The following is a 10868-nucleotide window of genomic DNA, read 5'->3' as shown; positions in this document are numbered from 1 at the left end:
TTGAACTCACAACCTTTCGATTGGGAGTCCGACTCTCTAACCATTAGGCCACGACTTCCCTTCACTTCTCGGCCACCGTACATTTGTATATTCTGAAACCTACACAGGGGTTAAAAAAAGGGTTTGCAGCACATTGCAAAATAAGATAATTGTTCCCAGCAAGCAATAGCCGTCATTTCAACGTCTGGGTTAAATATAGACCCGATATAGTCCGGCTATGTGTAACCCACTTTTAGCCCAAATAACATTTAATCTGGATAAATTGATTTTTTTTGCAAAATAACTTGTGAGATGTATGATATTCCATCATGTACGCAGAGTCTACCGTGATTACAAGTTGTTTGGCTTACTTTATTTTACATGTTATATGTGTAGGCTGTGCGTAGCCACGATTTAGCTCGTATTCAGACCCGGCTATTGTAGCCCACTTTTAGTCAAAACTGATTAATTGTATTTTTTTGCCAGGCAGTGCATGAAATGGTTAATATTCAATCATGTTCGCAGTGGTATGATATCAAGGTTCAATATGTCATTTCACGACATGGTCGACCTGTAGTCACGATTTAGCTCCGAATTGGACGGGCTATATGCGGTCTGCTTTAGCCCACCTGGCAAAATCAAGGCAATCTGGTCTACGTACGGCTTGGCTATAGTCCAGATTCAGACCAGCGACCTAGAATATTAGTCTTTGAAATGTTTTCGCTTACACAGCTTAATATATATTTTCTGTCAAACATTCATACACAATCTACGATAAAAAAATCAATTCAAATGCAATTGCATTTCCCAACCGCTAGATGGCACAATCGAAACACTACTGAGACTACTGCCATTGCGCGACTAGATCACGCGATAAACATTTCCGCCATTTTATTTTACACGAGGCAGCTGTCGGTAGTGATGGCAAAATCGAGGCCTCGTGAACCAATGAAACAGTTGAACCAAATGTGCCATATTGTTTCGAGGCTTCGAATCAATCCGACACCCGTCTCAACGGTGACACCTAGTGGTCACTTGCAGGTGTTGATCTGAAACAACCTTGACGAGCCATTAAAAAAATGTGTTGTTTTTTTATTATTATAATGTTCTAATATGTGAAGCTTGTAACCTATAGGCTCTTCACTGTGCATAATGTTATTTTGGTCATGAAAAATGAATATTAATAAACGAAATCAAGCCACAATGTCTCACTTTTTTAGAGATTTTTATTCAAAAATATTAATTTATCTGCTGTGGAAAGACTTAGCCTACTTCTTTTTTTACAGATAATTTCTCCAGCTTTTGAAAAAATCCTCTCACAAGGGACACTTGTTGCTGGCATACAAAGATATTTTTTTGCAAGGACATGCAAATGAGGAAAGATTACTGCTCTCTCTTTCCAGTAAGTTAGTGGATCATGAGTTCTGGGCAAATACGCATCGTTGATGTATTTTTTCACTTCCACTGTGGCATCAGCTGTAGCATTGTGTATCATCTTGGTTTGATGGATGCGAGTATCAAAAAGTTCCCATAAACTGTCCTGTGTTTCTACTGGTGTTGATGTTGATGGTGATGATGATGATGATGGGTGTGATGTTGACATTTCTGGGTCTGAATAAAAATGAAAACAGCAATTAGTAACAAATCCTAAACTGACGGCATATATGAAGGATATATTATATTACATGATTCAGATTACATAACATAACACAGACTGAAACTGCTCACCAGGATTTGTGTTTGAACGCATCAGTGAAGCACACTCCAGTGTGATATGCTTTTCAGCTTCCTGGGCTTTGGCAGCATTTCCAAATGCCACATTTTTGAACCTTGGGTCCAGCAGTGTAGCCAGTGCCAAGGCTCTAAAACTCTCATAACCTCCACATCTGGAGTGCAGACCTTCTTGCAGATGTGAGCCTATGAGCCAAAACAGGAGAAACACATATTTATAATAATGACAATAATATGACAGTTATGGCCAATCACATGGGTAGTATGGTCATTGTGGCCTACCTAATTGAACAGTTGATTCCTGCGTTGCATTTCCTTTTTTCTGTGCAAGCTTGTGCTGCAACATCCTGTACAGTGGTATAAGCTTTGAAGCAGACACTCTCTTTTCCTCTGACATTTCTGTTGTTGCGAGTTTGAATGGTTGCAGTATTGACAATGATTGTTCAATAATGTCATAATCAATACTTGTCAGGGGAGCAGTATCATTGTTTAAGTTGGAAAGTGCAGCAGCCACTGGTTCACGTTGGTCATACAAGCGCTGTAGCATGTCAAATGTGCTGTTCCATCTCGTGTCAACCTCCTGTATCAGTTTCAGAGTTGGTCTTCCCATCAAGCTCTGCATCTCCACAAGCTTGTCCTTTGCTTTGCAGCTGGATCTGAACAACCCCACTATCTTTCTGGCCTTCTGGCGTATTTCATTGATGACTGGGGTTTGATCTAGTGCCTTTTTCACAATCAAATTTAAAGTATGAGCAAAACATGGGACATGGCGAAGGTGGAGTAGCTGGGCACTTAGGATCATGTTAGATGCATTGTCAGTCACCATGCACTGAACTTTGGAGGTTATTCCCCACTCAGCCATTAGCAAGGCTTTAGCCTCCATGAGATGCTGGGCTGTGTGGGTTTGGTAAAACCTCCTTACAGCCAGTACAACAGTTGCCATTTTTGCCTCTGGTGTTATGTAATGGCAAGTCACACCAAGATATCCATCCATATTAATGGAGGACCACATGTCAGCTGTAAGGCTAACAAATTCGGCCTTTTGTAGGTCCTCCATTGTCTTCTCCTTGGCTTTGTTGTACTTTTCGCTGACCATTATTTTAAGCACCTTCCGGGATGGGAGGACATAGCTTGGATCAAGCTTGTTCACAAATGCCCTGAATCCCTCATCGTCCACGATGGTGAAGGGCTGCAGATCCTTCACCACCATGTTTATAAGAGCCTCATCCAATTCCCTCTGTCTGACTTTTAAAAGAGAAGACAAAACATACTTTCAGACGAATACATTGGAAAAATACAGCTTCAATTAGTGCACATCTATTAAAAGTATAGCCTACTGGTTCATTATTTGGAAACCTTCCAGTGTTTATAATCAGTGCTTTATATAACTTATAAACTTTATAAACAGTGTCCCAAAAGGTTGTAATTATATTTCAATTATAATTATATCCCAAACAATGCATACCTTGCTTAGATGGCCCAGCAGTGTCAGTAGCAGGCCTAGGTACAGGGGGAATGCCATCCTCTGCACCCTGCAAAATGGCAGGATGAGTGCTCCTCAAATGGCGCATCATGGATGATGTATTGTTGCAGTAGGCTAGCTGCCGATCACAATACACACATCTCACTTTATTTGGGGTTTCTAAATGGAAATGCTCCCACACCACAGATGTTCTTCTGGGGAGCTTCCATTTTATCTATCTATCCAAATCTATCTATCTATCTATCTATATATGAATCGATCTATGTATCTAGATATGTATCTATAATCTATGTATCTATATATGTATCTATCTATAATATATGTATTTATATATGTATCTATAATCTATCTATATATGTATCTATCTATAATATATGTATTTATATATGTATCTGTAATCTATCTATATATGTATCTATCTATTAATCTAGCTGTCTATATATATTTATATCTATGTATCTATTAATGTGCCACTATATGTATACTCTGTCTGTCTCTAGCCTCTCAGTCAATGTGTTGTGTAAATTTAAATGTAAGTCTAATTGCCTATAACTAATCAAATCGCACTATGTCACTATATCACCAAAAATCCGCTATCTCAAAGTCAAACTCCTCTCACAAAAACCCACGAGGTCAAAATGCGTTTATTTCACTTTTATACAGATGTGCGATTGTGTGGTCTGTTCCCGACCGTTCCAATCAAACGCTGATTCGGCGGACCACACCTGATGAAACAATTAGTGAAACACTTCGAGGCTTCGTTTGGTCATAGTCACGTGACATGGGTGTTTCGAATCACGCTTCGGATCAGTGTTTCGACACATCTGCGCTTCGGGATCTCGCAAAGCTTCGGAACGACTGTTTCGCTTCAGCCATCCTTAGCTGTCGGAGAGCAACGGGTGAGCAACAGTCTGAGTGAAAACCTTCACATTTCTACTTCGATCTTGTAAGTATGCGTGTTATTTTTGATATGTTCATTGTTTAAATTAGTTAGCTGTTATAATGTGTAGAAACCGTGATATTTTAACATTAACATTGCACTACTTTTCTCCAAAAAGTTAACGTTACCTGCACGTGTTATTGCAAATGTATCTAAATTCAATGAATGTGGTAAGCATGAAACTATGAAACTTATCATTACTATTTTTTATAATTATAAAGATACCAGTATATTTTTGTTTTTAAATTAGAGTTGATTTAAAGCAAATTTTGTAAGTACTTTACATAAAATCTAACAGCAGCATAGTGCAACATGAAAAGAAATTAAAAAAGATTCCTCTCCATTTAATAAGAGGTAGTGGCAAACATAAAGTCTTTAAACTTGTTAGTAAATAATTAAAATATGCAGCAGCATACATTCAGTTTTCAGTGAATTTGTTTCAGATATAAATCTGAATGCTGCTTCTCCATGTTTTGTTTTTTACTTTGGAGATATAAAAGTAGCTGACTGTCCCAGATGTCCTGAGAGGTCTGCTCTGGATGGTTCATAGTGCATCAGAAGATTAGAAATTTACTTTGGCCTTAAAATGTTAATTTAATAACCAACTGTAGTTTTTTTTTATATGTATTTTTTATACAGACAGATAGCCAGTGTAAAAACCTCAGAACTGGAGTGATGTAATCCACTTTATTTGATTTAAAGACACTGTTTATTGAAAATTATCCTGCAATCAGTCAACAAAGTACAGCAATTGAATATACAGAACACTTGTCAATGACTACCATTAAATGTCTTGTTACCAACATTCATCAAAATATATTTTTTTGTGTGTGTTCAACAGAAGAAAGCCATACAGGTTTGGAACCAAGTGAAAGTGAGTAAATTATTACATGTTTTTTTTTGTTTTTTTAAGTGAACTACGCCTATAAGTATCTTTTTATGTTTATTAGAGTTATATGAGTAAGTGATAAAGAATGATTTATAATGATAGTTCACTTTGAAATTAAATTTTGATATGTTTTAGCTTATCTTATGGGCATCCAAGATGTAGGTGTCTTTGTTTCCGCAGTAGTTTCAATTTTTATATTTTTAGGTCAAACTGTTCTTGTCTGTCAGTCATATAATGCAGGTCTATATGGTCACCACCTGAAAGAGCATGCACAGAGAAGTCCAAATTAAACAATTCCCCACCATAAGTACACACTGATAGCCTAAGACACGAAACGAGCGGTTTGTGTCAGAAAACGAACAGTATTTATATCGTTTTACCTCTTATAACACAGCCACGTCCAACTGATCTGAGGGCGCGCTTGCTTCGGTGTGTGCGCATTCTGGGCTGGCTTAGTCTAAGTGTGGCGCTTAAGCAAATTAAGCCAGAACGCGGACGCATCACACACCTGGAAGCACGCGAGCCCTCATATCACTTGCACGTGGCTGTGTACAAGAGGTAAAAACGATATAAATACTGTTCATTTTCTCACACAGACTGCTCGTTTCATGTCTTAGGCCATCAGTGTGTACTTACGATGGGGAATTGTTTAATTTGGACTTCTCTGTGCATGGCCTTTTTAGTAGGTGACCATAGACCTGATTAGATTCTGATCTGAATAGTCCAAATAATAGTATATTGGTACTTAATTGCAGCTTCCAGGACTGAGCGCCAATCCAGAAGTCCTCAAGTCAGAAACCCCCAAGGTTAGTATGGACATACTTATGAGATGAGCTTTTTGCCATGTCGGTTACATGTTTTTGCTTCCTTTTTCTCTCTTTTTTTTTACAGAAAAGAAAGACATGTTTCCAATGACAGACAAAAGTAAGTATCAATACATTGTTACTATAATATTTTTTGCAATTTTCCTGAATCATGACCGTGGGAGTAATTAAAGATTCTTCACTTTATCTTTTATCTTCTGGTTGATAGCTGGCTACAGTTCTTTTCCTTGATGTCCAATATAGATGAGAAGGCAGTAATTTGTTAAAATTCTCATTCAAAATTTTTGTTATTGATGTTTAGGAGTTGTCATACCTCAGTATTGTGATGCAATTTTTTATTGTACTTTAAATTAACACAATGCCTTTGTTGCATTTAGGATTTCAAAAAAAGGTTTTGACACAACTTTTAGAAATAAAAGATGAACTGTGAAGAATAGGGAAAATTGTGGAACCGGAAACTGGGTTCCACATGTCAACCTTGGGCACTGAAGATGAGTTCGAGTACTTAGAGAGGCAGCTTGAAAATGGGAATACACGGGCAGCAATGGTAAAAAACTAACAAACCAAAAAACACTCCAAAGCAACTTTTCCACACTAAAATGCTCATCTTTGACAGTCTAAAATTAATTTGAAATATAATATGCAATTTATGACTGAACCATGGCTTGTTGCATACTATCAGACTATGAGGCAAAAAAAAACCCACAATATCATTGTACATTAAGATTGAGTTGAAACAATTCGTTTTAAATTGGCAATAATTATAAAATAATAATTGATTTAAATTGAAAAATTATAAAAAGTATCCAGCAGTATTAAAATTTTTATCTGCTGAAATAAGAGTTTTATAGGGTCAGTGATGGAAAACTTGCAGGTCAATGGGCATCAACCTTTAAGGTTGGTAAATACTTTGAAAATGAAGCATATACTGTAATATTACCTGCCAAGTACTGACATTGGCTTGTGTTGTTCAGGTGACACAGTTGTGTAAAATTGGAGGAAAAAACTTCAAAGACAGTACAAGAAGAATGCTGGACAGGTAAAGCCTACAAATTATGCAACATTTATCAAACAATCTGGTGTCGATACTGAATAAGAATTTTATGTGGTCAATACGCAAATTAGAGATTTAAAAAAGACTTCCTTTAACGTTACTTTTGAAATGTCAGTTTTTAGCCGCAATAGTTAACCACTTTATTTTGTATTATACTTTAGTGTTTTCAAAAATTCCCTGATGTCTACATTCAACATGAAAGGAGGAGGTCCACTACAGAAGAAGTCCTTTCAATCAACTGCCTTATTCTCAGTCATCTGAGGTATGCATGTCTGTTTAGGCTAATTAACAGTGATTCTCTCTCTCTCTCTCTCTCTCTCTCTCTCTCTCTCTCTCTCTCTCTCTCTATGTGTGTGTGTGTGTGTGTGTGTGTATATATATATATATATATATATATATATATATATATATATATATATATATATATATATAAAGAGTTCAGATGCAAAAGCCTCTAAGTGCCATCTGAAATTTTCTTCTCGAATGTTAATTTTTATCAAGCTCATATATGTAAGTTCAGTAATTTCACTTAAGTTTTCACTTAATTATCACTTAAGGTCATTTTCATTGCCATATGTATATATGTATGTGTATGTGTGTGTGTGTATATAGCCTATATATGTATATATATATATATATATATATATGCCTTGTACAGAATTGTTCAATACGCGTATCGTTACACGCCGTATTGCATCACCATTACGCGAGCAAAAATGTTCAATTATTGATATTAATTATAATATTGATATAAATTATTGTCTATATTGATATAAATTAAATCTCAATCTATATTATGTTAACTCTGTCTATTAAATCATCCTAGCAAAAGTGATTGACTAATTAGTTAAAAATGATTGTCAACAATGTTTTTCTTGAGCAATAATTCTTTCCTTTTTCTCATTTGGCAGACGCAGTGATGACCAGCTTTCCATCAGCTACGGAATGTGAAATAAAAAATGCTATTTCTAATCATTTCAAACAAGCACCAGGGAGGGCAGGGGGTGGGGGTTATGGATCTAAAGTAAACAGTTAATTCTTAAAAATTTTAATATCTTAATTTGTTTTACATTTTTCCAATGTTTTATTTGTTCATTTTTATGTTTGAATGTTGTCCAAGTTGTTGTTGTCTATATAATTGTTCAAAATAAATCCCTTTATATTCAATTAGTTTGGATGGATTTTCATTTATGAGAACCTGTTATATTTGAGTGAAAAGAATCCTTATGCCTCATTTTGTTGTCTATTACATGTATATGTAGTGTAATTGATGACTAGTCTATTCTTGGGCTATGGTTAGACGTCTATTAGATTTTCACTGACAGCCCAAAATCAGCCTTGTTTTAGCCTAGACCCATATTGCCTGTCTATTAGACATCTATTGGACGTATAAATATAGTCGTTCAATAGCTGTCTGATTGTCTATTCTTGGGCTATGGTTAGACGTCTATTAGACGTATATATGTAGTGTTGGGAAGGTTACTTTGGAAATGTAATAGGTTACAGATTACAAGTTACCCTGTTTAAAATGTAATAGTAGTGTAACTTTCAATTACTTTATTAAAGTAATGTAACTAATTACTTTTGAGTACTTTTTGATTACTTTTCTAAATTTGTGAAAATTAAAGAATAATAAATAAAAGCATATACATCAACTTAAATACAGTTATCTAATAAGCATGTGACGTATTCTGTGTAATAAACTCCTGAATCATTGGTGTTTTTTTTAAACTGCTGTCTCTCTGTATATGATGATAGTTTTCTCAAAATAAGTAAAATGCACATGAAGTGACACAGAGCAGTTCTAGAAATTATGTTTATGTGCTCGTGTACTCCTATATTGAGGCAGCAAAGGTTGAAAACACTGCGAGCTTCAGTAGGCCTATGTGTAGTAAATGAAACCATGTCTTTGCCATTAATTTACAGGAGGGACAGACTGGGAAAAAAATTCAGACTGGAAGATTCAAACTCATACAAACAAATTCATGGACAAAACTATTTTTTGTATGGACCTGACATAAAAAAGGTGTAAATCTTTAATTTGGGGACTTTAAACTTTAAAAGTTCTCTCCTGAACTGCACCTTCACTTCCATTTTTCTCTTCAGTCTCTTTATTTTGCCCTGTTATCCATCTCTCTCATGACTTTAATACTCAAGATTGAACAAAACTATACTTTACAATACAATACTCTACAATACTACAATATCTTTATAGAAAAATCCTAATACTGTACACGAGTCATGTTTTTCCCTTACAAAAAATTACCATGCTTTTATTAGCCTATATAAAAGTAAAATAAACTTGTTTTGTTTTTTTTGCAAATGGATTTGTATTTATTTTTAAATAAATACATTTGTAAAATAATTTTACATTTTTGGTTACCACAGTTAAACAATAGTAACCATTTTCTCTGGATTTATAGTTAAATATTAAAATGTTAATTTTCGTAAGGGTTGTGTTGTCTGTCGTAGCTCCCCCTAAACCTATAAAAAAAAATCTGATTTTTTTTTTTCAGCTAAATTACTACTGTAACATTACAACAGATAATAATGATGTGCTTTATATAGTATTTTGAGTGATGACTGATGAGCAACGTGCTGCTGCTTGATTAAATAAATAAAAAAACAAAGACAAAAAAGCATCTTTACAGATGAAACTGACCTGAAACCCTTAACAGTAGTTCTGCTCCAGCTGTGTGCTTCCACACTCCACTCTATTCTCTCTCTCTCTCTCTCTCTCTCTCTCTCTCTCTCTCTCTCTCTCTCTCTCTCTCTCTCTCTCTCTCTCTCTCTCTCTCTCTCTCTCTCTCTCTCTCTCTCTCTCTCTCTCTCTCTCTCTCGCATTGATTACTCTGAGTCTGATCCAAACCGTTTGGCGGAGGCGCGGAGAGCGCGCGAGTCATGACTAACACTTCATGACTTATTAGAGATTTAATTATCAAATGGCGGATTCGCAAATGATCGCTTTAGTAGTACATTCGGCAGGCAATTATACAATAATGATATTAAATAGTGGGGCAAAATCGGCTGCCAGGCCACCGGGTATTGTCCCGGTTCTCCTGGTGTCCAGTCCCCGCCTGATTTTCACAGACAGGCAGAATGTGCAAGTCATATATTGCATTTTTGGGGCTTAATATTCACAGACACTAGTCCATGTCATGTTTTGATTCAAGTGTACTGACCTTCTTTTGATTTAGTCATCCAAAATGTGGCATATTCCGTCCGCGTTAGGCATTCCGTTTTTATGACTGGATTCTACAAACCAGACTGTATTTCCGCATCCCGGAAATTATCAGGGCGGTATGTCTCAGAATAGTCAGTGCAATTTGGGAAAGAAATCAGTTAAATCTGTATGTGGATGTGTGTAAATATTCAAATGTAATCCCCTTTGTAATCGTTAAAAATTTCATAAGTAACTGTAATTTAATTACTCATTTTTTCTTAGTAACTGTAACTAATTACAGTTACAATAATTTTGTAATTAAATTACGTAACGCCGTTACATGTAACTAGTTACTCCCCAACACTGTATATATGTAGCATTCAATAGCTGTCTATTCTTGGGGTATGTTTAGACGTCTATTAGATTTTCACTGACAGCCCAAAATTAGCCTCGATTTAGCCTAGACGTCTGGGCTGTGTTTAGACGTTTATTAGACGCGAAATTGCTTGCTGGGTAGTACTTGAGATGGTAAATATTCATCATATGTGATTCTTTGATATTCTTTGAATTTTTATATTCATTTACTACTCACTATTAACAACACATACTACATAACGTTACTTTACATTCCTTAAGTGCTAAACACACACAGACGGTACAAACTGCTTCAATATAGCCGCCGATTCATCAAAAGAGTAAAAATCCTTTAATATTAAACTTCACACCTGACACAACAAAGCTACGTTTATATATTATTTTTCATTAAAGCCAAAATTAACTTCTATCTGCTATATTATCTTATGAC

At 35.6% G+C, this 10868-nt stretch overlaps 1 long non-coding RNA gene across 1 annotated transcript; it reads left to right on the top strand.

Moving 5' to 3' along the window:
• Positions 1–853: 853 nt before the first annotated feature.
• Positions 854–7948, top strand: LOC132100666 (uncharacterized). The gene is made up of 4 exons (XR_009423108.1): positions 854–897; positions 4085–4139; positions 4975–5007; positions 7812–7948. It is a non-coding gene; the product is annotated as an uncharacterized LOC132100666 (long non-coding RNA).
• The last annotated feature ends 2920 nt before the right edge of the window (positions 7949–10868 follow it).

Source organism: Carassius carassius, chromosome 2 (genome assembly GCF_963082965.1).
Source record: "Carassius carassius chromosome 2, fCarCar2.1, whole genome shotgun sequence".
NCBI classification, from domain to species: domain Eukaryota; kingdom Metazoa; phylum Chordata; class Actinopteri; order Cypriniformes; family Cyprinidae; genus Carassius; species Carassius carassius.
Note: the sequence above shows the minus strand (reverse complement) of the source record. Positions and strands in the feature narration are given on the sequence as shown.